General features: G+C 43.5%; 1 long non-coding RNA gene across 1 annotated transcript; it reads left to right on the top strand.

The window, feature by feature from the left end:
• Positions 1-27753, top strand: LOC122812211. Its single transcript, XR_006366370.1, has 3 exons — positions 1-135; positions 26763-26825; positions 27397-27753. It is a non-coding gene; the product is annotated as an uncharacterized LOC122812211 (long non-coding RNA).

Raw genomic sequence — 27753 nt, 5'->3', positions numbered from 1 at the left:
GATTCCCTCGGCTGAAGGGACCTTGCTTACGTCACGTCCGACGTCACGGGGCGGGGTTAGCCCTTTCACACTTGTGGGTTAAGGGTTGCGCGTTACTGTACTTACTCCAAGTCTAGTACAGAATTGCGAGAAAAGGTAATTTTCTCTATTACATTAACGATCGGTTTTACTTAAAAAGATACGATTTTTTGTGTTATATTTATCGATCTTTTAATCTAAGTAAGAAATGATTACCCTTTTTATTTAAGTAAGATATGATTCGCACATGCAACTGGAAGTCTGAGTTGGAGTTGCGAGAAACATTTTCTCTATTTTATTTATGGAGCCATTTCATCTAAATACTATACTGTTAGATTTTTTTGTATTATATTAATTGATGCTTTTTATCTACTTCTTAATCTCTTAGAGCAAGAAATCTGGACAAAGTCATTAATAAAATTGGGACAAAGGCCAAAAAACAGTGACAATTTGTAAATATTGCTCTCGCAAACTTGTAAAGTTGATGCAGTAACAGGTTCACCATTAGCATGAGTTTTTGAAGGGTATGTAATCTGAAAAGAAAATATCTGTCAAGAAATCTGGATAAAACCATAACTAAAAATGGGACGAAAGCCCAAAAATTACTCGTACAACCAAGTTGTACATAACAGGGTTTGTGGAAATGTGCATTTTCTGAAGGATTTGAAGTCTTCAGCTCAAATGTATGCATTATTTAGTGGCTTCAATTCTCCAATCCTTCATATTATCCCAGTGATTTGCCAGAAAAAAACACACATTTTATGAGGAATAGACCAAAAATACAAGGCAAAAATCTGGGCATGTGTTGCTTAATTGGGCCTTCATTTTGCTACCATGTATGTGTCTCAATAATAAAATATGTTTTTTGTTTTTAAAGTAATATATTGTATTTTATTATAGATAAGCATAAAGGTAGTAAATAGGTTACAAATAAGTTAGTAAAACTGAAGCTGGTATGTGCAGTTATGTTGCTGAACCCATTTAAGCACTTTCCTTTACCACATCATCATCTTCTTCCCCCTTTTACCCATTTTCTACATGGGGGTCGGGATATCGTTTGCACGCTTCTGCGTTCTTCGACACTCATGCTGAACTGTGGCAGATCTTCTTTTACACAATCCATCCACCTGTTTGCAAGACAAACTCGTTTCCTCTTACACCTTCTTTCTGTCTGTCCCAAATCTTCTTCACCAGATTGTCTTCTGCTTTTTTTGCACGTGTCCAAACCACCGTAATCTCTTCTCTTTGATATTTTCTGCAATTGGAGCTGCTTTGCCTTCAGCTCTTATGTTGTCATTTCTTCTTCTGTCCCACATTGTGCATCCTGTCACCCTTCTCAGGCACTTTGTTTCCATCACCTCAAGCCTCTTAATCTGCTCTGCCTTTATTGCCCAGGTTTCTGTACCATACAATAGTACTGGTCACACCACTGTTTTGTACATCTTACTTTTCAGATTCTTTGGCATTTTTTGTCATAGACTATACCTGAGGTTATATGCCAGTTGACTGCAGTCTCCCTGATTCTAGCTTTGACCTCTTCATTCAGACTTCCCTTCTCACCCGCCCCTCCCAGATACTTGAAGCTGTTTACCTGTTCCACTATCTTTTTTCTGTCTCAATTTTCATCTTCTTCTGATTTCCCCAGTATGCTGCCATTACGTTACCACTATCTTATCTGTGCTTAGTTTCATTCCATTTGCCTTCAGTATTTTATTCCATTCCCCTATCCTTTGCTGCAGTTCTTGCTCAGAGTCTGACTGTAATGTCACATCATCTGCATACAGCAACTTTGTTGATCTGTTCCCTCCAAACTGTTTGCTAATGTAGTCCGTCACCAGTATGAACAGCAGTGGGCTCAGAGCTGAACCCTGGTGTACACCCATGCCTACTGGGAACCCCTCTGTGAGGCCGAACACCATTCATACTTGAGTCAGTAGGTCCTTGTACATAGCCTGCACTTATTCTACCAATCTTTCCGGGACTTCAAACCACCACAGTACTGCCCAGATCATCTTTCTTGAGACCTTGTCATATGCTTTCTCTAAGTCTAGGAATGTCCAGATGGACTGTTTCCTCATCTCTAGCTTCTTCTCAACTATCTGACCCACTGCAAACATCGCGTCATTTGTGCTGCATCCTGATCTGAATATGAACTGCTCATCTCACATCTTATAATCTACTGTTCTGCATGTCCTTTTTTCAGTCACCCTGTCCAGAACTTTCATACAGTGTGATAGGAGTTTGATGCCTCTGTACTGCCCATAGTTGGGGATGTCCCCTTTGTTCTTGTACACTTGCACGAGTATGCTTATTCTTCAGTCATCTGGGATATGCTTTTCTCTGCACACTGCTATGAATACTTAAAGAAAGTTAAGCACTTTTTTTTTTAATGTAACTGCTAAATCTTTTTTATTTTTTTTTGTCTTCTTTAATTTGTGGGAATGTGAGTGTAGTGACAGAAACATGTAATTTTTCCTGTGTGGTGATCTATAAAGTTGACCTGGGAATAAAGAATTAAGCCAGAAATTCATTTTTCTCCATTTTTGGGAGAGGAAGGCATCAATCAGATTTTTACTTACAGATTCACAGATTTGAGGTTCTTACTAGGCTATTGATCTGTGAGGACTGTATAAAGCCTGTACATTCTGTCATAGTAGAGTGTATGTACTAGTGTCCATAGGTGTTTGTAACTAGTGAATTTTGGATGTTTACATGCTTCCACTATCCATGAGGGACAAGGGTACTTAACCAGGGTGAATTTTTGATTTCCTAAGTAATCATCCAAGTTGCGTTTGAATAGAGTAAGACATTTGCTTTGCTTACATTGGAGTGGAAGGCAGTTTTGCAGAAGCAGGGTTCTTTCTGATACATACCTAGCCTTCCTGCATGGTTTATGTTGCAGAAGAGACTTATATTCCTCGGGCTGGTGTTTCTGACATCAGTAGACTTACAAATGTTTAATAGGCCTGACAGGATAGACTCATTTGAAGCTGTATATGCTAGGCAGTTGTTGCCTCACACAATCCTTTAAGATACCATAAAGACGGATAGTGCTATGAGGCAGTCAGCATAGCTTTTATGATTTATTCCCCTGTTTTTTCTCTCTTTTTTTTTTTCCTTTGGAGAAAGTGGCATGGATGTTCTAAGTGTTATAGGTGTCTGTATAAATACATACCAAAGTGGACATAGTACTCAATGTTCAGTGTAATGAGTAATGAATACAGTGGAACTATGACATCTCGGGACGTATATACCATACCTTTTGTTATAAGCTGTGCAATGAAGAAGGACTTAATTCCAATAGTGGATACATGGTGTTCAAAACAGATTCCCAGATCCCTAACTGCAGGATCAGCTTTCAGAGGTAAGTTGTCAGTGTGATAGTTACACAGTGTGTGTTGTTTGCTACGATTCTAAATTTCTTGGCATTCAGTTTTGGCCCTTGGATCTGGCACCAGCTGTTCATTTAAGACAGGCCTTCTTGGAGAAACTTTGTGTCTCCAGAGTAGTTAGTCATGGCTGCAAGTTTGCAGCCATCTGTAAACTTTGTAAGGCATAAGCTGTGTACATTGGCTGTGACTTCTAAGAAATAGATGCCAGAGAGGAGTGGACCAAGGACTGAACCTTGGTTACTCTGTTGGTTCAAATCTTTAAGTCCATGGGGCTGCCCGCCCAGATTTCCTGTGTTCTATTTGTGAGGCAGTTTGCTATCCAAAGCTTCACATCAGAATTTACATCTAGTTGTGACAGTTTATGTGATACATTACTGTGGAATGGTATTAAACACCTTTGTGAGGCCTAGATGTTCACTGTGCATGGGTTTGCCCTCATCCATTGCGTTAGTTACTCTTTTGAAGAAGTCTGTCAGGTTAAATAGGTAGGATCTGCCCTTAACAAATGCATACTAGCATGGCTTACATGTCTGTATGTTCCGTATACTACTACTTCTGGCTTTTCCCGGTTAGGGGTCACCTTAGCGGATCACCTGTCTGCTCATGATTGGCAGTGTAGTTTTACGGTGTCGAGTTGCGAGCCCGGCGCCCAGTCTTCCACAGAAGGGCACACACATGCACTCATGCCTAGGGCCAATTTGGATTGTCCAATCCACCTACAGCATGTTTTTGGGATGTGGGAGGAAACCAGAGCACCCGGAGGAAACCCACGCGACCACAGGGAGGACATGCAGACTTCGCACAGAAGGCAACCCAGCCAAGAATCGAACCGGAGAACCTCTTGCTGTGAGGCGACAACGCTAACCGCTGCACCACCATGGCCATCCCTGTAGGATACCTATACTGCTATATATTAATTGTATAACAATCCTTTCCATGGTCTTACAGATGGGGCTGGTCAGGCTTATGGTTCTACCATTAATTTGGGTCTGTTGAGGCCCAACTTTTGGGCACGCAGATAACTGGAGGGGTCCACTCTTTGTTTAACACAAAGTCTGATGTGAGGTTTATACCGAATATCTTTTGCAAGACCACTGACTGGTAATTTCAGGCTAACCAGAAGATGAACGGTATGCTGTCCAGCCTATCCAGCTCCATAGAAATAGTGTTCTTGGCCTTCGATGGTGCTCTTGGAAGATTTGGTGGGTTAGTTACAGTTAATGGATTGGGAAAACTGTTTTGAGAATGAGGTTGAAGTTTACACTAAAATTATTGGCTGATAAATTTATGTTCTTTGGGTTTTAGTAAGTTAATGTCATTTGCTATTAGTTGTGAACAGTGCTGGGCACTGTCTTTGATGTTTCTGATGTAGTTCCTTTTTGGCACCTTGGAAGCTGAGCTTGTTTTTGTATGTAATGAGTGTTCTTTTTTTTAATTTTAGGATTCCAGCATAGGTTCATAGATGTACACTAGGCTAACTACCACTAGGACTATTGTCAGCCTAGCTGTGCAACCTAAATGAGAGCTACAAATTTGATTTATACAGAGGCTAATTTACTGACTCCCTCTGTCCATCAGACATAGGCACCAGACCAGGGGTGAATTTCTAATTAGCTATCAATAGGGAGGAACTCTGCTTGAAATGGATGGGGAGCCAATTCCACAGAATGGGAATTTTCTGAGAAATGTATCTCTCTAACATGTCTATTTATATTTGTAGACAAATTTAGGTCTTTTAATCTAGTACTTCTGATGCTGTTTGTTTTGCAGTTGTGTAAAAAGTTCATCAAAACAAGGTCCAGGGATGCCATGTATACAGGGTAGAGATCAGCTCTCAGAAGTCTGTATGATACTGAGTAAAGAAACAGGGGTTTGAGGCAATTAGCATAGGTCATTGTGTTTATTCCTTGTATCTTTTGTAAGGAACCATTGTGGGCACTCCAGTTGTTGCATGTGTTTGGGCAGGTACATACTGAAGGGGGCATTTTACTCTATGATGGCTGTGATGAGGGTGAAGTACAGTGGTATGATGACCTCTCTTGACCTGGATGCCATGGCCTTGCTTCTAAGTAAAGCAGTGTAGAAGGATTTTCTTACTACTGTGGACAGATTGGTTGAAGGCTAGGATACTGTCTGTATGAGTTCCCAGATCCAGGACTAATGAATCAACTTATAGGGGTGTTTTATTAATCACATAATTATCCATGGTGGCTGACTTTCGAAAAGGTCCTATAATGCATTTCTTGGCATTGAGTTTTAAGCCATGGCTTTGGTTCCAAGAATTTGTCTGTCTCAGACTTTCCTGGAGGGTGTTCTCATCTAGGGTGATTCAATGACTTCTCCCACTTTGCAATCATCTGCGAACTTGGTTAGCCAGAGGCCTTTTGACATTGGCTTTGACATCTGAGAAATAGATACGAAAGAGGAGTGGGCCTGGCAGAGAGCCCTGGGGACTCCACTGGTAACTGGCCTCTTTGTGGAGGTGGCCTCACCAATTCTAATCTACTTTGTCTCATCAGTGAACCAGCTAGCTATCCAGCATGCTATAAATGAGTTCATACCTAGTTGCATAAGTTTGTTGACAATGCACAGGTGGACTGTTATATCAGATGTTTTAGCCAGATCTACTTAGGCGGTATGGACCGTCCCCCCCCCCATTCATTTTCTTACTGATCTTTTTAAAGAAGTCCACCAGATTCAGTAAACATGACCTTCCTTTGACAAAGCCAAACTGGTGTGGATCTAGTGTCTAGATATCTCCTATATCCTTGTTGATAATTTCCAAGGTAATTCTTTCCACGGCTTTGCAAATAAGAATAGTCAGACGAATGGGTCTGTAGTATCCAGGATTTGTCAAAGATCCTCCATTATGAAGGGGGGTGAGCATCTCTGCTCTCTGTTCACATGGCACAAAGCCTCTTTTAAGACTATAGTTAAATAATTACACTACATGTCTTGATAAGTCATAATTTAAACTGTCCAGGAGTAATCCTGGGATGTTATTGACTTTTAGAGAGTGCAGCCAGTGCACGCTCCCTAGTTATAGTTGGACGGGTTATGTTTGTGGGTATTGGGGGGGGTGTTGGTGGTGAGAGGTGCTAAAGTTGTAACTGAGTTTGTCTAACAGGTTCTTTATATCACCAGGCTTAGTGAATGTGGCACCATTAACCACCATTTCTGCACGTTGCTGTATGTTGCCCTTTAGGTTACTGACATAGCTATAGAACTTTATGGTTATCTTTCACCTGGGAGCCTATCTTAACCTCAGAGTTGTCTTTGCTTAACCTAATTAGTCCTCTTAATTGCCTGTTTGGTTTGATGAAAGAGTTTTTATGCTTATGTAAATTATCATTCCTGATTTTTGACATATTTTTTCCTTTTGTTGTATATCCTGTTTAATTTGGAATGTCACCAGGATAGTTCATTTCTGGAGCTAGTCCTAGGCTTGCTTCTGGTACATTTAGCCACCTTTCTGCAGCCATTGATATGGTTGTACAGTATTCTGTGGCAATTCAGCATAGGCTGCTGTGGTCTTGGGGGTTGGTGGGGCATTGAATTTTGACAAAGCATCACTTAGTAAAAGGTAGCTTGACTTGGAATAGTTCATAATTGTTACTAGTTTTAATGTGATTACTGAGCTGATTTTGATTTCGAAGGAGACAGATTTATGGTCAGCTCTTACTAGGGAGGGCAATATATTGGGGGGGGGTGAAGCTTTCTCCCATATTTGTAAGCACAAGGTCCAGTATGTTGGAATCTCCCAATGGGCGTATTCACTATTTGGTCAAGGGTGTTTCTAGAAGTCCAGGAATCTCTTTGCATATGGCTTTGAGGCCATTTAGGATTCCCAGTCTGTATAGGGTGATTACTTTATTGCATAGTAGGGTGTCAGGTTGGATGGTAAGTGTCTCTAGTAGGTCCAGGTATACATTCAGGTTCTTGGGACATGGTAGGTTACCTATAGCTGGCTAGGATATGGTATGGCATTTTGTCTATGCACGTAGAGGAAGTCCAGAAAGTCATGCTGTTTGACAACTCAAGAGTTTTGCTTGTTATTGATATATATTGAGACAGTTCCACTTTTAACCCCTGTCTGTGCAGCTACTGGTCAAAGGTGTGGAAGGCATTGAAACCTTGTGCTGCTAGGGTACTCTGTTGCTTTGAACCGTGTCTCGTTAAAGTACAGTTGTGTAAAATCTTGACATAACAGTAGATGTCCTTCTCTTCACTGTTGCAGTATTCTTAACATAAGGTTATCTCCTGCCACGGTAGTTCAACATCTGCCAGTGTACCAAAGCCTTTGGATTTTATATGTACCATATGTCATACATATGCTGTCCACACAAGTCTTAAGGCATAAAGGTGATGTACAGATGCAATTACCCAGAATTGAATTGCCCCGGGAGAGAAGGCATCCTCCTAAGGACAAAGGAGCACATGCACATCCTGAATAAAAAATATACATGGAAAAGAGAGTGGTAACCCCCCAGCCAGGAAAGCACCCAAAGAGATGAACTAAAAGAATAAGAGGAAGAAGGGAGGGACTCATTACTGCACAGTGAAGAGAAGGACATCTACTGTTATGGTAAAATTTTACACAGCTGTACTACGTCTTTCTATATCTTTGTTACAGTATTCCTAGAGGGGAGAGTACAAAACCTTGGGAAGCTGACTGGGAGGAGAAAGGCTGAGAAGAGCCCTGAACAAAACCATGCAGGATGGCCTTAACAAAACCAGCCCTGGCCCCGGAAACAACACCTAACTTATAATGTTTAGTAAAACTATAAACAGAAGACCAAGCAGCAGCCTCAAAGATGGAATTGGTGTTCTAACCCTGTAAGAAAGTACCTGAAGAGGCAACCGCTGTGATCGAATGTACCTTTGCAGAGGTAGAAAGCCATTTTTCATGAAAAGAATAACAAAAGGAAATGGTCTTAGAAATCCAAGAGGAGTTGGATTGCATGGAGACAGCTAAACCCAATGTCCTGAGATGAAACGAAACAAAAAGCTACTCAGAATTGTGAAAGTCCTTAGTTTTATCTAAATACCAGAGCTGTCTGTGTAAATCCAAGGTGTGAAGAACCTTCTTACTAACAAACCGTGGGGAAAGAAAACAGGAAGGAAACTGAATTGGCTGATTAAGGGGCAGCTCATTTACCACGTTGTACATAAAAGAAGGATTGGTCTGAAGATGCACCATGTCTTTATGAAAGACTACAAAGGAGGAGCAGTCATAAGGGCCTGGAACTCTGAGACCCTTCTGGCTGAAGTAAGTAACAATGACAAGACCGCCTTCCAAGTGCAATGTTGCAGGGAACCTGAATCTATAGGCTGAAAGGGAGCCCGAGTCAGTTTCTCCAAAACAAAATAAAGGTCCCATGAGGGAGGAATAGGCTTTCTTGGGGTTCTGATATGTAAGACACCGTTAAGGAATCGTTTAACCTCAAAATAAGCAACCAAAGGAGGATTCAAGGGCAGACAGGCAAAAATTGCTGTCAAAAGGGTCTTGACTGAAAAGTAGGCCAGGCTGGAGCAACTTACACAGATAAGAGAGAACTAAAGGGACCCTCCCCCAGAAAAGGATTCTGGTGATGAGAGTGGCACCAAACAGAAAATGTGTGGAGTCTTGCAGGATCTTTGACAGCAGAGAAAGAGGAGGTAAAGCATGCGAAAGAACCAGAGCTTGAAAGGGCAGACCTAGATTGAGAGCAAGCTGCTGAATCCACCACTGGAGTTCAAGCTTGAGACAAGGAAGGAGAGGTACACAGAATTCCAGAGGATGGCAGTGTTGAAGCCAAACTGACTTCAGGTACCACTGAAACTTCTTATATGAGGTGTGGCAAGAGGAAGCATGGGGATGGTGGAAGTCATGAACCCCACAGCATGAAGAAATTCTCTGATTGAGATAGAGGATGGGAAAGAAGAGACTAGAAGAAAACTGTCAAGGTCAAGACCTTTGCATCTTGAAGGGAAGCCAGCATTGGAATGGCCTGTATCTTGCAATCAAGAAACGTGATCTTAAGAGGGTGTGAGGACAGATATTTTGAGGTTGATATTGAACCTCAAGCTCTGTAGGAGAAGAGTGATGAAATGGATGTCCTGTAAGAAGCTGCTGGGAGAAGGAGCCAGAATCAACAGGTCATCCAGATAGGGAAAAATCTGAATGCTTTTTAGCCTGCAAAAAGCAATCTCAGAAGTGAGGCATTTGGTGAATAACCTTTGGGCATTTGGAAGGGAGAGCAAATAGAACAGAAAATGAGAGGAAAAAAACAGGGAAATGTAAATATTTCCTGACTAGAGGGTGAATGGGAATGTGGTGATAGGCATCCTTCAGATCCAGACAGACCAAAAAAGCCTGAGGGAGCAACAGAGGAAACAGTGTTTGAAGAGAGAGCATTTGGAAAAAAAGGCACATTGAGAAAGGTATTGAGAAAACGAAAGAGAGATCCAGAATAGGTCTCCAAATGGCCTCTTTTCAAGGAGCTAAGAACATCCTGGAGTACAAACCCCTTCCCAGTTGGAAGGAGGGAACCGGCTGAATGGTTCCCTGGTCCAGGAGGGTGCAAGCTGCAAGCCAGAGGACACACAAATATGACATTCCGATGTAGAGGGTGCCAACTGTGAGCCTACTGAGGCAAGTGCTCTCTCCATAATCTGAAAGGCAGGCCCACCTGAAGAGGGATGGAAGCCCAGAACCAAGAAAGACAACTTCGGAACTGGGGTCACACCCCACTCCAACGAGCTCACCTCCAGAGAAGGAGCCACAAGAGGACTCAGAGCTGTCAAAGACACTGGAACCATAGCTGGTGCCATGGAAAAAATTGGTGCCATACTAGGGATTCTGGAGCCAGCAGCCAAGTCATGGTCCCATGGGTGGGTTGGCTCTGACTGGGCCGAGGTCCACAGAGTGGGTTTCGGGACCACAGTGAGATCTACCATCAGTACTGAAGAAGTTGGCACCGGGATGGGCGTCAGTGTCGAGGGCTCCAAATTCTGTGGAGAGGTCAGAGGAAGATAAGTTGGAGTCCATGAGACAAAACTTCAGTTCCAGGTAGGAGAGAGGTCCTAGATGGAGTTGTAATACCTCTGGCCACCAACAGCTGGTCCACCAGTCTAACTACATCAAGCTCCGAAAAGCTCCTGTTGGAACGAATGGACATCCCCAAGGGAGATTCTGGACAGTCAAGAACTGGACTAAGCTGCTGACCAACAAAGGGGTCAATGGATGGGGAATATGGAGTCCTGGCCATGGTTTCAACCTTCAGCACTGTGGTCAAATGACCAGAAGGTTGTATTGGGGGAAAGTGAATGGTTTAATGGGAGAAACTATTATTTGTGATGAGAGAGTCTGAGGTACTGTGGAAGGGGTCGGACCATAGTAAGTTTAGTTGGCTCCATGAAGGTAGATGGCACCACGGAAGGGGTCAAAGGCTCCAGTGCCAAGATGGCTGTCGATACCGATTTCAATTGTTTTGACCTTGGTTCCGTGGAAGCCCGGCCTTTAGATGATTTTGTTTCCTAGGAATGTGGAGTGGCTGGAACCGAATGGCTCCTCTTTTTTGCTTCTTTCCTAGGAGGTTTTGACACCTCCAACTCAGACAAAGCCTCTCAAAAGGGGATTTTTAATAGCCCTTTGACACTCTGCAAGGGTCCGGGCACTAAAACCCTTAGAGGCCACACGGAGACTGAATTTCTAAGTGGGGAACCCCCAAAAAATAAACACAGGAAAGATGCCTATCTGAGTTGGGCATCTTCCTGCCACATCTGTCACACTGTTTGAATCCAGTTGTGCCTTTTTTGTCAGCCATTCCTAGGGAAACACAACAGTAATCAACCGCCATTTACATGACCACACACACATGCACAACAACAGTTAAACAACAGAACAAGAATAAAGAAAGTTTTTTTGGGGGGGGGTGTACCAACAATGGTAACGAGAGGAATACCAAGAAGGGTAAAAGAGAAGAAAGAGGAAGGGAAAGAATACCAACAATGGTAATTAAAGATTACCTGAGTTAAGAGGGAAGGGTGGGGCCTACACCAACTACGGTAACGCAGAAATACCAAAATGTAATATTAGGTGAAAAACAGTACTCACTCTCTAATATAAAGATAAGGAGTAAAGCGACTAAGAAATATTAGAAGGGATCAAAAATATCAAGAAATATTTAGAAAATATTTAGAAAATAAAGCACTTGGCTTGAGAGCACAGCCTGACACTTCTTGAAACTCTACGCGGCAAACGAGATCTGAAGGGAAGAGAGGCACTATGGGTAGCCTTAGCTAGAGAGTTTCTGGCTGATGTAAGCTTGTTATAAAGGCCAAGTCGGTTCCAAGGACGGAACCAAAACCCAACTGTCATGAATGAATGAAGACTGACATCAGAATGTAGATTTTGTAAAACAGAACTGGAAATTTCCGTCACGCATCTTGTAGCTGGTTGCGATATAGTAATGGCGGGACGACTGTACACTGAAAGGCATAATAATGTGGCTAGATTGTTGCATTGGGGATTGTGCAAACATTATGGTACTGAAGTGGCTGAAAAACACTGGAAACGTACCACAAAGCATCACAGAAAATGTTTACATCACATGGGATCACCCATTACCAACAGTCCAAACAATAGATGCAAGAAAACAAGATATAGTAGTCCATGAAAAGAAGGCAAAAGTAGCATTGATTATTGAAATTGCTACACCCAGCGACTACAGTGTCTCATGCATAGAGAGGCAAAAAGTCATAAAATACCATGATTTGCAGGCAGAAACGAGGGCAGTGTGGGAGAAAGATACACAGATAGTTCCAGTATTAGTAGGAGCAATGGGTGTCATAAAAAGAGTTTACAATCGTACTTAGATATGTTACCAATACATGTAATTCCATATGCACTGCAGAAGGAGTCATTGCTGGGCACATTGCGGGTGCTGCGAGGAGCACTTTTGGCTAACGTCAAAGACTGAAACAATACTAATTTCATGAACTTTTATTGTACTTTGACTTAAGAATGGTGTCCATTCCTGCCAGGGTATTAGAAACCCAAAAGACTTGGAGAAATTAAAAAGAGAGTGTAGGTAAGATTTTGTGCCTTCCTGCTTGTTGACATACCATGTTATCTGTGTACACTTTCAAGGGGCATGTAGAAAACATGGGGTGAAAAGCATGAAGAGCCAGAATCAGAGTTCTCACCTATTTGAAGTTAATATGGTCTGACTTCTGTTGGAGGGGCTAGAGACACTAAACTTTCAGGTGACCACATGAAGCCCTCACACCCCAAGTCTGAGAAATTGGTGAACAGTTATTGAGAATGGAGTGCAGGATGAAAGGCAGGCCGGGGATGAGATCAAACTGTTGAATCCACCACTCCAATTCCTTCTTTAGACAAGGAAGGTGAGGTACACTGAAATCCAGAAAATGGTAATGCTGCAGCCAAACCAAGTTGCAGCTGTCACAGTCTACTACATTGGGGCAGCAGGCATGGGAGCAGCAAGACACCCTACCACAGGGTAGCCTCTCTTCAGAGTCCTCTTCAGATCCCCCCGCTGATGAGACACCCCATAAGAAATCGTGCAAGAGGAAGCACGTTGATTCTCCAGAAGAATCTCTCGAGGATACAGATTACGATGAAGGGAAAGGGACCCCATGGTCACCTCCTGAAGATGTCTCCTTTGGAGACCTACTAGAAATCTAAAAATAGAGGGGTGACTGGAAGCCCACCAACCCTTCCTCTGAGGAATTTGTCGTCTTGCAGGCTTTCCTGCCTGACCTACTTTCTGGGTGACCCTGCCTGCAAATGAGTTAGTCAAACTCATCAGGCAGCATACTTGGAAGGCCCCTGACACGACTGAGCCAATCCCACGGAGACCTTTCAAAATACCCCCCCCCCCGAGAATCAACCCCACTGGTCCAAGGGAGTAGTGATAGGTAGTATGGTGGTGACGGTGGCCACGAAGAAGGAACTCTAAGAGGAGACTCCTACTGTCCATCCTCCAAACCGAGAGTCTTGGACATTGGACAGATTAAGGAAGCGGGTTTATGCTTCAGATACCTTTGCCATATGATCGCTGAATTATTTGCCACATTTCACCCATCTTCAAAGGGACCTGATCACTGAGCTATCAGGAACTCTAGTAGTAACAGTGCCTGACGAGGTACACAATAAGGTTGCTTCCCAGCTTGCCACCCAGGAATCCATCTCCAACTGGTCCATGCAAGTGATTGCACAAACAGCCAAAGGGACTGCCAGAGCAGTGGGTGCAAGAGTTTTCATGAGTCGTCATGCCTGGCTGTGCTTGTGTGACTTCGTGGACCCTTTCAAGTCTTCCTTCGTTGATGCTTCTTTGCTGTTTGGACTAAAAGTTAAAGACACATTAGCCAGGTGTGAAAAGGATGGAAAGACTCTTTCTGCTGTGGGCATATGTTTTTCCACTCCTCAATGACCCTACTCAAGGAATCAGAGGAGTATTAAGATGTGGTTTAGGATGTCCCAAGGCCCTTTTCAGGACAGACGTGGAGAGTTTTCTTCCCAGGGCAGAGGAGGGAACTCATCAGGAAGATGCCTCTCCTGTGGCAGAGAAGGCTCGCGTAACCAGGGCTCCAGTGATTCTTTCTCTGGGCAACCCTATCCGCACTCCTGAAGAGTGGCCCAATTGCCTGCCTTTGGAGATAGTCGGGGAAGGTTCTCTCTGCACCATTTAGCCTGGCAGTCAATAACATCAGATACCTGGGTGCAGACATTAATTACCAGAGGTTACCATATTCCCTTCAATCTTTATCCAAGGCCGCAAAGGTGAATCCCTGATATTCCACCCAGTCAGAGGGACGCAGCAGTTCAAGAAATTCAAAAGCTGCTCGAAAAAAAAAGTCATCCATACAATCCCACCAGACCAAGTAGGATCCATATTTTACTCAAGATTCTTTTTAGTGCCAAAAAAGACAGCGGACTAGAGGCCAATTCTAGACCTCAGTATCTTGAACAAGTTTGTCAGGCAGACAAAATTCCGGATGGTCACGGTTCAGTCTATCCTTCCTTTTCTGGAGAAATATGATTGGATGTACTCTATAGATCTTCAGGATGCATATTACCACATACAAATGGACAAATGCTCCAGAAAATATCTCCGCTTCAGGCTGGGAGCCAGTCATTACCAATTTTGCACACTGCCCTTTGGTCTCACCACAGCCCCCAGGGTGTTCACCAAATGTATGGCAGTGGTAGCAGCTCATCTCAGACTACAAGGATTCCGGGTCTTTCTATATTTAGACAATTGGCTCCTTATCACCCCACTAAGCATCTACTGCTTCACACCTTATACTACACTATAGAACTGACAGAGCTCTTACGCATTTCAATAAACAAAGAGAAGTCAAAACTGGCACCCATTCAAAGCTTAGAATTTATCGAAGTGAAATTCGACACGAGATCCTGTGTGGTTGCTCTACCTCTTCACAGATTATAAAGGCTAAGTTCACACCTCCAAGTGATACTTTCTCGAGACATAGTCCCAGCTCGCTCAGTCTTACAACTACTAGGGTCAGTGGTAGCAACAGTCACCCTACTTCCCCTGGTGAGATTCCACATGAAGCTGCTTCAATGGCTGCTATAGCGTCACAGTGGTCTCTGTTAACTCACCCCATGTTTTATCCAATCCGCATAACAAACCATTGTAAACAGGACCTGATTTGATGGATGAAGCCAGAAGAAGAGTTATGGAGTCCCCCCCCCCCTCAGCCCAAGGCCATAGTGACCATGGATGTATCCGTGATGGGGTGGGGGGGCATTTTCAGGGAAAGACAGTCCAAGGCACTTGGTTCCCCTTAGAGGCCAATTTGCATATCAACATCCTAGAACTGAGGGTGGTGCTTTTAGCGTTGCAGGCATTCCAATCTGCCCTTCCAATGGGGATAATTGCTATCCAAGCAGACAACGTGTTGGTCGCCTGGTACATCAACAAACAGGGAGGAACCAGATCCTAACCGTTATGTTGAGAAGCCCTGAGAGTATGGCAATGGGCAATTGCCTCCAACCGCTTTCTGATAGCAATGCACATTCCTGGGAATTCCAACGTGATTGCGGACAAACTGAGCAGATGCATTATCCTGCCTCACAAGTGGTCTCTCAATCCCATAGTAGCGACAGAGATTTTTCATCATTGGAGTCAGCCTTACTGCGATCTGTTTGCATCTCCCATGAACCACAAATGCAGCAGCCACTTCACCCTAATCCCCCTCATGGGGGAGTCCTCAAGAGATGCTCTTCTACACAATTGGCCTCCAGGACTGTTTTATGCCTTTCCTCCTTTACCCCTAATACCCCAGTTTCTGATGAAAGTGCAATGGTTGAGAAGCAAAGTAATCCTCATTGCACCTTTTTGGCCCTATTAAGTCTGGTTCCCCTTTCTTTGGCTTCACCTAGTTCACCGTCTGTGGACTCTGGATCCAACTCCGGGACTGCTGTCTCATCCACAGGGGCTGGTCCATCAAAACCTACCAAGTCTCAAGCTGATCGCTTGGTACCTCCACTTTCGGTAATTGCCAGGCAAAATAATCTGTCTTCCCCAGTACAAAAGATACTTCTAGCTTCCCTTAGACTGTCCACCAGGAAACTTTTATCTTAGTAAATGGAACAGGTTTGTAATCTGGTCTCAAGGAGAAGGTGTTGATCCTTTTTCAGCCCCGATTAATAAAGTGTTAAAATACTTGTCAACTTTACTCCAGTTAGGAGCCTCAGCTTCTACTATCAGAGTCCACTTAGTGGCTATTTCAAATTTCCATAATGGCTGCAATGATTTCTCCTTGATATCTCACCACCTCTGCAAAACCTTCTTGAAGGGAGTTATATATTTAAAACCACCCTTTAAAGAACCCATTGAACCTTGGGGTTTGACTTTAGTCTTGCAAACTCTGACCAGTCAACCCTTTGAGCCAGCAGCCACATGTAATATAAAATTTTTGTCCTAGAAGACTTTATTCCTGGTAGCCATCACCTCAGCCAAAAGAATATCAGAATTACAGCCCTTTTGTCTAAAGCACCCATACATCATTTTTCACAAAGAGAGAGCATCCCTTCAGACTAATCCTTCCTTTCTGCCCAAAATTGTCTCAGACTCTAATATTAACCAATCCATTGATCTGCCAGTTTTCTTCAAAAACCATTCAAACAAAGGAGAGTATTGTGTGCATTTGTTGGATGTACACAGACAATTATGTTTTGATTTAGAACTAAATCATTCAGGAAGTCGGACCAGCTGTTCCTGTCCTTTTCATCTCCAGCTCATCCAAGCCAGTTTCCAAAGTCACCTTGTCAAAATAGTTGAGAAATTCCATCATGTTTGTTTATCAACAAAATAGAATGAGTCTTATCAGCTAAAGTCAAGGCTCATTCCACCATATCAGTTTTTACTTCAGTAGCCTTTCATTCCAGGGACTCTATGGATGACTTTTGAGCAGAAGCTACTTCAGCTACCCCTCGTAACTTTATTACTCATTACAAATTGGATATGGTCTCCAGGGGAAGAGCATCCTTTTTTTTCTATGGTGCTCAGGAATATCCTTCCATAGGGCCTCCCAGGACATAAAGTAGCTAGGGACTCTGTCCCAGCTGTCATGAGTGAATGATGATTGACATCAGATAAAGGCGTTATGTTCTTACCATAACGTTCCATCTGTGTTGTCGATCTTCATTCATTCTTGATAACCCACCCTCCTACCCCTTCCAAAGACTCCTGGTGGATCAAAACTAGTCCTGGTTCTGTATTAGGGCAGTTGCTCAGACAAAGCTTCCGCTTTTTATTTTCTACGGGCAAACTTGATCTGAAGGGAAGAGGGGCACTGTGGGTAGCCTTAGCTCGAGAGTTTCTGGCTGGCACAAGCTTGTTATAGCAGCTGAGTCGGTTCCAAGGATGGAACTGAAACCCAACTGTCAAGAATGAATGAAGATCGACAACACAGATGGAATGTTATGGTAAGAACATAACTTCTTTTTTTATCTGTTTCTCCCACATGTTCAATGGACTTTGTAAACCAGCATGTATGTAGTCCACTATCTTGGGCTGCCAATATTAACCTTTCATCTTTTGGTTTAAATTCACCTCTCCTTAACCATTCCTGCGTTCGCTCCTGATTGACAGGAGGATGCCTGGTGTCTTGGGAGGTGGCTCTCAGTTATCAGTTAACTCTTCAGTCAGGTTTACATTCCTTTAGAGCACAATCTACTAATACTCTCTGAGCAGGTCTAAAATAAAGGTTCACAAATGGATGCTTCACAGTGACGTGTTTCTGTAGATTGCTCTTCGGTGGGGTTTTTCTCAGGTAGCTCTTTTTGCCTTGCCTCAGAAAAGGCAGCTCCCTCTCTTCTTACCCAGAGTGCCATGCCATCTGGTGTGAAACAGATGCCCTTTCTTTTCCTTGGTAGGGGATGCTTCTTTATGCTTTCCTTCTTCTTTTTCTACCTTCAAGAGTCCTGCAGAAGATTCAGCTGGACTCCCCCAAAATTTTGTGACTCCCTTTTGGCAAAGACAGCACTGGTTCTATCTCTTAATGCATCTGGCTATGGACAGTCACCACAAGTTGCCTCACTGGTTGGGCCTCCTCACATGGGACGAGGGGTCTCTCATCCATCCTCACTTCTCTAGTCTTCAACTGACACTGAGGGCAATAGGGTGTTGATCCCTTTCAAGCACCTTTTGTCTGAGAATATGCTCAGGGTTTCACTGGAAGCAAGGAAACTCTCAACCTGAAAATCTTAATTGCCCAAATGGAGAAGATTTTCTGTCGGGTGCCATGCTGGTAATCAGGACTGTTTTTCAGTGGGGGTCTCTCTGGTCCTGTCTTCGTTGTGTGAGTTTCTCCAGTCTGGCTTTGCCTGTTCTTTTGTGAAAGCCCATTTGTCAGCCAGGTTTTGCTTTCCTGTCCTTGAATCCTCCCCCTGGCTTCTCGTGTTGAGGTCAAATTTCTTAAAGACATCCTGCATATTAGGCTTCCAAGGGAAACCTATCCCTCCTCCTTGGAACCTTAATTTTCTTTTAGAGCAGTTGAATCAGGCTCCTTTTTAGCTTGCAGATTCCTGGAAGGCTGTTTTGTTGTTGACTCTTCCTTCTGCTTGGAGGTTTCTGAGCTCCAGGCCATTATGGCCATTCATCTTTTTGTTTATTCACTGGGACAAGGTGTTCCTTTGTACTAATCCTTTTTTTTTTTTTTTTTTTTTTTAGGCCCAAGGTAGTAAATGAGTTCCCCTTGAATTAGTCAGCACAACTCGCTTCTTCTTTCCTTCTCCTCAGTGTGCTTCTGAGAGGGTCTTTCATACCTTGGATTTGCACACAGCTCAGGTATTACTTAGATAAAACTAAGGCCATTTGTAAGTTTTGACCAGCTGTTTGTTTCCTTTCATCCCAGGATATTGGGTTTGGCTATTTTTAAGCAAACCATTTCTTCCTGGATATCTAAGGCATTTATTTTTGTTATTCTTTTCATGGCAAATCTTAGTCTACTTTTGTTAGAACTCATTCCACTAGGGCTGTTGCCTCTTCTGGTGCTTTCTTCAAGGGTTGGATACCAGTTCCATATTTGAAGCTGCACCTGTTCTTCAGTGCATATCTTTACTAAGCATTATAAGTTGGAAACTGGTTCTAAAGATAGAGCAGGTTTTGATAGAACAATTTTATGTGGATTTGTTGAGGGCTTTCCTCAGCCTTCCACCTCCCATTCTGGTTCTTGAACTTACTGACCCTGTAGCAAAGAGTAGTGCAACAGTGATACAGAAGGACATAGTACAGTTGTGTAAAATATTACCATAACAGTAGATGTCCTTCTCCTCACTGTTGCAGTACTTACTCACCCCCTCCAACCCCCTCGTTTGTTCTGCTGTTTGTTTTGGATTTCCTTCTGGTTGAGGGTCTCCCCTTTCTCTTTTGCATTTTCTCATTCTGGATGTGCATGGATTCCTTTTTCCTATGGATCCTGTTTTCTGCTGGGGCAATTCTGTTCTTTGAACTGCGTCCATACCTCACTTTATGCTTTACATTCTGTGCAGGGAGCATATCTGTGATATACAGTGCATGCAAGATCATAAGACTTTTTTATACTGACCAGATGTCAGGATGCGCTGGACGGATATTCTTCTCTTCAGTGTTGCAGTCATTTCCATAGAAGCATGTCCCACCCAGGGCAGCCCGATGCTTTGCCAGTATGGAAAAGCTTAAAAAAGAAATGTTATGTCACATTTATAATGCTTGCACAGAACATAGGACATAAAAGGGCTATGCATATGTAACTACACAGAACTGAATTGACCAAGAAGGGAACACTCTCCACAGGACAAAGTCCATGCACATCCAGAAGGAAAACATACAGAACAAACAGGAGGCAGTTGGAAGGGGGAGTGAATACTGCAATAGTGAAAAGAAGGATATCGACTGTTACGGTAAGATTTTACATAATTGTACTATGTTCTTCTATACTACTGTTGCAGTATTCCACATAGAAGGGAGAGTAATAAAGCTCATGAAACAGAATGGGAGGTGGACATCTGCAAAAAGCCCTCCACAAACCTGCCTAAAATGGTCTCAGCAAAACCTGCTCTGGCCCTAGAAACCATATCCAACTTATACTTAGTACTTGGACTGTGCAGTGGCATAATGGTTAGCGTTGTCGCCTCACAGCAAGATTTTCTCTAGTTGGATTGTCAGTTGGGGTGCCTACTGTGTGGGGGCTGCATGTCCTCCCTACGTTCGTGTGGGCTTCCTCCGAGTGCTCCAGTTTCCTCTCACATTACAAATAAATGCACTTGGAGCATTTCTCCCCAGGTCTCTGCTGAAAATAGGGTCTCATTTATGTTGTCGAAGTTTTACAAGTTAGAACGTCATATGGTTGAACCCATATGTTTGAAGTTGTAAAACTTCAAACATTTCATTAGAGATCTCCATAAGGGAAGCTTTCCCTTTCCTGCAATGTAGTGCAATCTTGCAGTTGGCATATTTAAGTAGCGAGGGGTGTGGGGGTGCAGGGGGGGCTTGTTCCCCTGCTTACAACCTTCACGTAAGTTTTCTGTGGGTTTTTTTTTTTTTTTTAATTACGTTGTCGATCTTTTAAAGTTCAAACATATGGTATCGACCATATGGTGTTCGAACTTTTAAAAGTTCAACAACGTAATATAGACCCCTGTAAATAGGTTGTGTTCCTATTTGCACTTTCCTGGTTAACAAATGTTAATTAAAAAATAAATAAAGGCATGCACTGAAGATCAAAGTAGCAGCTTCAAGGCTGGAATTGGTGTCCAACCCCTTGATGAAGGCACCAGAATAGAAAACATACTTATTGGAATGAGCTCTAACAGAAGAAGGCAGAGATTTGCAATGAAAAGAGTAACAAAAGATAATGGCCTTAGACATCCAGGAGGAGAGTCTTAACAGCCAAACCCGAAGACCTGGAACGAAAAGAAACAGAACGCTGATCAGACTTACTAATAGTCTTAGATTTATCCAGATACTACTTGACCCATCTACGCAAATCCAAGGTGTGAAGGAGCCTCTCACTAGCAGACTGAGGAGAAGAGGAAAAAGAAGGGTGCCGTGCCGACTGATTAACGATGTTTTAGACAAACTGACTAGACATACCATTGAAGCTTCTGCATATGCAGTCAGCAAAGGGAAGCTTTGGAATAGAAGAGGCCAAAATCCCAGGGCCTGAAGAAAGTCTGTGACTGTCATTGTAGTCAGAGGAAGGACAGACTGAAAGAAGTCTGTCAATGACGATACCAGGCCAGCATTGGCACTGTTTCAGTCCTGCATCCCAGATACACATGACCCTGGGAAGGAGTCAGGATGGACTTTTGCAAGTTGATAGTAAACCCCAGACTGAAAAAGAGAGATGGTTAACTGCACATCGTGTAACAGTCGACTGTGAGAAGGCAACTGAAGCAACAAGATGATTTAGATAAAAAAAAAATCTGAATGCCTTGGAGACTGCATAAGGCAGTCACAGGAGCTAGGTATTTTGTGGAAATCCTTGGGGCAGTAGAGAGGCCAAAGGGCAAAGCAGAGAACTGAAAATGAGAGGAGGAGAGAGAGAAATCTAAAAACTTCCTGAAAAGAAGATGAATTAGGATATGAAGCTGAGCATCTTTCAGATTCAAGGACCATAGAAAAGCCTGCAGTAATAAAAGAGAAAACAGAGTTTGAAGAGTAAGCATCCAAAAAGAAGGGATATCTCGAGAAAGGTATTGAGCCATGAGAGATCTAAATTATATCTCTAAGTGACCTCCTTTGGAGGAACCAGGAACATCCTGGAATAAAAAAAAAAACTTCCCCTTGTGAAGGGTGGAACAGGTTGATTGATTTCTTTGCTAAACAGGGCCCCTAGGACCACTGAGAAATGAGGAAGTTGAGGATCCCTGGAAAAAGGGTAAAATTTCCATACCATGAAGTAACCCTGATTGGTGACAGAAAGAACACAAGAGTCTGAAGTGCTGAGACACCCATTTGGAAGACAAAGGGAGAGCCAAAGGAACAAAGGAATATGAGCTACAAGAAGGGGGTTGTCAAAGAGAAGCAGGCTTATCAGATAAAGGAGGCTTCTGGGCAACAGAAATCTGAGAGGTCTTAACAGATGGTTCCTGCCTCCCACCCTTCCTGCCCCTAGAGGCCTGGCAGTGTTGCCTACAAAAACAATTCATCTGAAACTTATAGGATGGCTTTAGGGCCATTAAGACAGAAATCAAACCTTGAGTAAACTCTTTCCATTCCCTTTGATTATCCTTAGGTCAGACCAAATCATGCTTCAGTTATTTATCTTGGCTTTGTATCAGTGTAGTACCTCGCAGGATGTGCATTTAGCAAGTCCCACCTAAACAGTGCCTACTATGCAGCAATTCGTGAAGTCGTGGTTAAGAAAATTGATATTCATATAGCCAGCGGTATGAATATTAATAAGATTCTTGAACTGTACTCGAAGCAGAAGGATCACTACTTACACCGCTGCTCCCTTATGGACTTCCATCGTTGGAGGGCTCTGCCTGGCCTACCTCACCTGGACAAGAGCCCTTAAGGCCCTGTCACCATCTACCCAATACTCCCTTATGGACTTCCGACATGGAGGGGCTCAGCCGGACCCACCTCACCCGGGCAGAAGCTCTCCAGGCCCCATCGCCATCTGCCATATGCTCCCTTATGCATTTCCGTCATGGGGGGCTCTGCTTGACCCCCTTCTTCTGGGCAGGAGCTCACCAGGCTCTGCCGCCATCTGCTTGATGCTTCCTTATGTACTTCCATTGTGGGGGGCTCTGCTTGACCCCCCCCTCACCTGGGCAGGAGCTCTCAAGACCTCCCCCCAATCATCTGCCCTGTGTTTCCATCCAGGCCACCTCTTCAATGCAACTGAGAGACCTACTTCCCTGGCTGTGGTCCCCACCTTGCCTCAGAGGATCCCTTCACCTCCACATGTCCTGGAGGCTGTCTAATTGGGCCAGATCACACGTGCCCTGGAGCCTGTCATAGGAGCTTCCCTCCAATCCCGTCCAGCCTTGCAAAACTACCCTCTGCTGCCCTGGGGCAGATCTACTGTTATCAGGGCTTCCGCATACCTCTCTTTTCCAATCCAGAGCCTCACGGCCCATGTCTCCTGCAAGTCTCCTGCAGGTTGTCTAATCGGGCCAGATCACACGTGCCCTGGAGCCTCTCATGGGAGCTTCCCTCCAATCCTGGCCAGCCTTGTGAAACTACCCTCTGCGGCCCTGGGACAGATGCACTGTCATCAAGGCTTCTGCATACCCCTCTTTTCTAATCCAGAGCCTCACTGCCCTTGTCTTCTGCAGGCTGCCTAAATGTGCCGGATCACACATGCCCTGGATCTTCTCAGGGAGTTTCCCTACAATCCCTACTTGAATTGTGGAACTCCCCTCGGCTGCCTTGGGGCAGATCTGCTCTCATCAGGGCTTCCATATCCCCCTCCTTTCCGATCCAAAGCATCAAGGGGGACTTTTTAATTTTTCAGGACCATCCTCCGGTATGGAGTGAGGTTGGACACCCTCCACCCAAGAAGGAGCCCTCCCAACCCATCCAGTTTTCACCACTTCCTCCTTTCCAGAATTTTGTCACAGAGGGGGTACAGTCTGGACTCTCACCAAAGTGGAAGTCCTCCTGGCCCGTCCAATTTCCATTGCTCTCTCCCTGTCCTGGAGTGGGCACAGTCTGGACCCTTTCACATGGGCTGGAGCCCTCCCAGCACAGCTAATTTCCACCAATATCTCCCTTCTGGACTTCTGTCCCAGACAGGGCACAGTTTGGATCCTCTCACCATTGCAGGAGCCCGCCTGACCACTTTCCACGCTTGTACCTGGCCAAGAAAGCCTTTCCTGGCTTACACGTCTCCTACAGGAGGCTGTCTGATCATGCCAGATCATACGTGCCCTCAGAGCCTCTCGGTGGAATTTCCCTCTGATCCTCCCAGCCTTGTGGAACTCTTGCTGGGCTGCAACACTTCAAAAAATCTCTCATCCGGACTTCCTGTGATGCAGGTTAATCAGCATACCTGTCAATTATTTATGTATTCCATGCCGAATCACCCTGTCAGTCATGGCGTCCACACCCACTTCTGCACAGAACAAGATGAGTGGTACTACACTGGTACAAAGCCTTTATGTTTTCTTTTGCAGGATATTAGCCCTAACACATAACCAGAGTTTCAACCCTTGGCGAGATTTGATAAGAGAAACCAGAACTTTCTCCTTGAGCAATATTTGCGGAGTCCATCTAGGACCCTCCAACATTATCAACCACGGTTGCCCATCAAACTCCAGAGCAGACACCTGCAAAGCCTCAGATGAGATGTGAAAAGACTGATCCATTCCGGCCTCTGGTGGGGTCATGGCAGAGTAATCTGATGTAGATGTCAATCAACTCACAGAGCTATTACCTGCTTCTACAGGTACATCCATTGCAAGCTGGACAGCTAAAGAATTCATTCAAGACTTGTAGGTCATCTTTTTACTTAGCAGGAGTATCTTGAGTTTAAAGGATTCTGCCATAGGACCCTGGGCTACATGTTTAAGCCATTGGATCTCAAGATAAACTACCAGGGTAGACAAACGGCTTCTGAGTGTCTTAGGCACCAATGCCTTTACAGATATACTACAAGAGGTATGGTCACGGGAAGCAGCCCAACAAAAAAGACAATATTTGTGACAATCCTTATGGGGAATACTCCTCCCTCACTGAGATTTTCCCTTATTGAACAGTATAAGTTTTAGTTAGCAAAATAAAATACAAAACCAAGAAAAGTAGCAAGAAAAAAAAATCCAACAGGGCAGTTATCTGGTGTTGCTAAATATTCAGTGCAGCAACAAGGTGTTCAGACCAACTGGCAAAAGTGGCATTCGAACTGGTAGCAAAGATGTTCTGGGTAGTTGCATTTGTATGTCCCTTTTATGCCCTACCTTCTCTGCAGATAGCATAAATGTGACATGCACGCATCCAAGATTTTTTTTATGTTTTTGCATTCCGGCTGAGAGTTGGGCTGCCCTGGGTTGGACATCCATTTATGTAGAATACTGCAACAGTGATAAAGAAAGACATCTATTACTTTGGTAAGATTGTACACTACTCTCCCTGGGATTCAATAAACTCCATGTAAGAATACGCTTATTCTTGCACGGAGTGGATCGTGTCCATGCAGCACACAGCGTGCCTTGCATATTCATGAAGGCGAGCTGCTGTAACAGCTACACGGACACAATCTGTGAAAGAGTGCAGGGGGCAAGTCGCAGCAGTGCTTGCACAGTTAACATGCCCCCTGCACTGAGAAAGTACCATTCATTATAGCACTTTGAAAAAGAAAACAGCAGGAAACCGTAAGGAAGTGTCCTCCATTGTGGCCACGCATACCTCTCAACTGTACAGATCTAGAAAAAGAAGTGAATTCCATTAGAGAATGCTCAGCAGAATAAAAACAATGTAAATATTGGAAGAGATCTTTGCAGAATGTCCAGATGTTTGTCTGGAAAGCACTAAAGAATGAAGCTAACAAGTAATGACAGATATTTGAGTTGTAGACCTCATACCCTTTAGAAATTCATGCGAATGCAAAACTTGTTATTCCATCAGCTTGCTGAGCTTATAAGAGTAATATGTAATAACTGTCCCTATTTGTACCACGTAATGCCTTTGAAAGATAAAATAAAAAATATATATTTTTTTTCCATCCTGACTAAAGTTTAAGTATAGCTGAGTGGGTCTGCACGTTGTGCTCCAGTGCTTAGCATAGCTTAAATATCCGAAAGAGCTAAATAGAAATATATAAGTAAAACTAGCAAGCCACAATAGTGTAGTGGTTAGAGCTTCCACTTTGCATGCAGGCATTCACGGTTCTAGCCGCAATGAAGTTTGTTCACTTTTACATGTGAAAGCTGTTTGTAAAAGTCATATGTTTTAGTAAATGAGGTAGTAAATAATACTTATCATCTAGGGTAGTGTAGCAGGTCCAAAAATGAGGTGTCAGTCCAACAAAGATGTGAAACCCCCATATAAACACAAGTTTCTCATACAGTATAGTCACACAAGAATAAATTTAATGAAAGCACATAGGGGAATGTCAAGGAAGGTAAACATAAAATTATAACATGTCAGCAATGATGAATCAATCCCATAAAGCTTATAGTCTATAAAATAAAATTTGAGCAATGCTAAGCATTGCACAGCTATGCTTACCTGGTGTAAGTGTTGCTTAAATATAAATGCTAAGCAATGAGTAGCCCAGCTAAGCAGATTTGCCCATTAGTAAGCAGTGCTCAACATGACCCTTTAAACACTGTCAACCTTGGGAAAGCGGGTTTGTGCGTGGCTTAGCTAAGCTCAGCATATTCAAAACAGTCCAGTGACGGCAAAGGGTGGGAAATCAGCCCTATTTAAACCTCATAGGTGGGAATACAGCCCATAACCCATTGTAGCTCACCACTGCAGGCACAATGGCTGGATTTGGAGAGGGAATGCTTTTTAGGGCGCAGTGCTGGGGTATTCAGGAGTCCAGGGTCATGGTTGGACTCCTTATGAAAAACCATGAAGTGAGACTGCTGCAGGGCCAGTACCAGGGCTCACAATACAAAGTAGAGACCTAGGACCATCTTGTGTGTGATCTCGCCAGTGCTACTGGCATCCCTCAGACTGGTGAGCAAGTTTGGCACCATTTTGCTGACCTTAAGCATAGGAAGGCGGATCTCTTGGACCAGTGGATCCAAGATGCTCGGACACAGTGTATCCCAGATGTGTGCAAGTATCAGTATCAATTACTTTTTAACAAAGTCCAGCTTGTGTATGTGATGGATAGGTATGCATAAATGTTTCTCTATTTCCTGTACATCTGCAGGTGAGAGGGTCGCGAACGTGGATGCACACACCAGCAGACCGCTAAGGCTGCGTCACAAGGCTGGTGAGTACAAATCTAGCTTGCAGTATTGAAGGCAAATAAATAGAAAGGAGTAGAATGTCACCTGTCTGTATTCCAAAATGTGTATTGTTAGTACTGAATAAATTATATAGTATCATATTAACAGTGATGTACAGATCAATAAAAGTGTCAGTACCTGTCAATAAAACTAAAAACCCCAGACTGTGGTGTTTACTTTGCTATGTGATGGTATGCATCTAAATGTGTACAGGTTCTGCACAGCAACTATGGCTCTGAAATCATTAAATAATTGAGGCTCATCTGACAAATTTTTTAGAGTGCTATAAAAGGAGATTAACTATATGAAATGTTCCATGCACCAAGATTTGATCCCTGAATAGTAATGTTGTGTTAACCATTGTTTCCCAGACTGTAATATGTCAAAGTATTAATACTCTGTATATGAGCTATCTGCAGTGCATGAATGTCAGAATTCCAAGCTCAAATTTTACAACCAACAGAGTATTAAGTAGAAAACAGTCAAGCAAGACACAGCAATTCCTCAATAGCTCAGTGTGATGAAGCACAAACATGTACTTTTTTGCACAAACAGGCTTGGTTCGAATCCCAGGAGTGGTAGTAAGCTGAATGCATAATTTCACCCAGGAATACGTGAATATGGGTAGAAACAGTCAGGCAGTGTTAACAGACTTTTCCTCCATGGGTCTGCCAGGTAAGAAAAGGTATGTATTAGCTGTAAGAAGTCTGTACTTACACACTGTGTACAACACCCACTGTCCAACTCCAAGGCTGCGGATGACAGCAAGATAAGTACATATTCCAGGTAGTCTCCTCCAAGAAATGTCCCCCAAGTGTCACGCTATCATGGCCAGTGGTCATTTCTGCCAACACCCAGGGTGACCGAAAGAAATCAAGGCAGAGTATGGCAGTAGCACAGACGCACACAGTA

Source organism: Protopterus annectens, chromosome 9.part0, assembly GCF_019279795.1.
Source record: "Protopterus annectens isolate FY-2018-M chromosome 9.part0, PAN1.0, whole genome shotgun sequence".
NCBI classification, from domain to species: domain Eukaryota; kingdom Metazoa; phylum Chordata; order Ceratodontiformes; family Protopteridae; genus Protopterus; species Protopterus annectens.
Note: the sequence above shows the minus strand (reverse complement) of the source record. Positions and strands in the feature narration are given on the sequence as shown.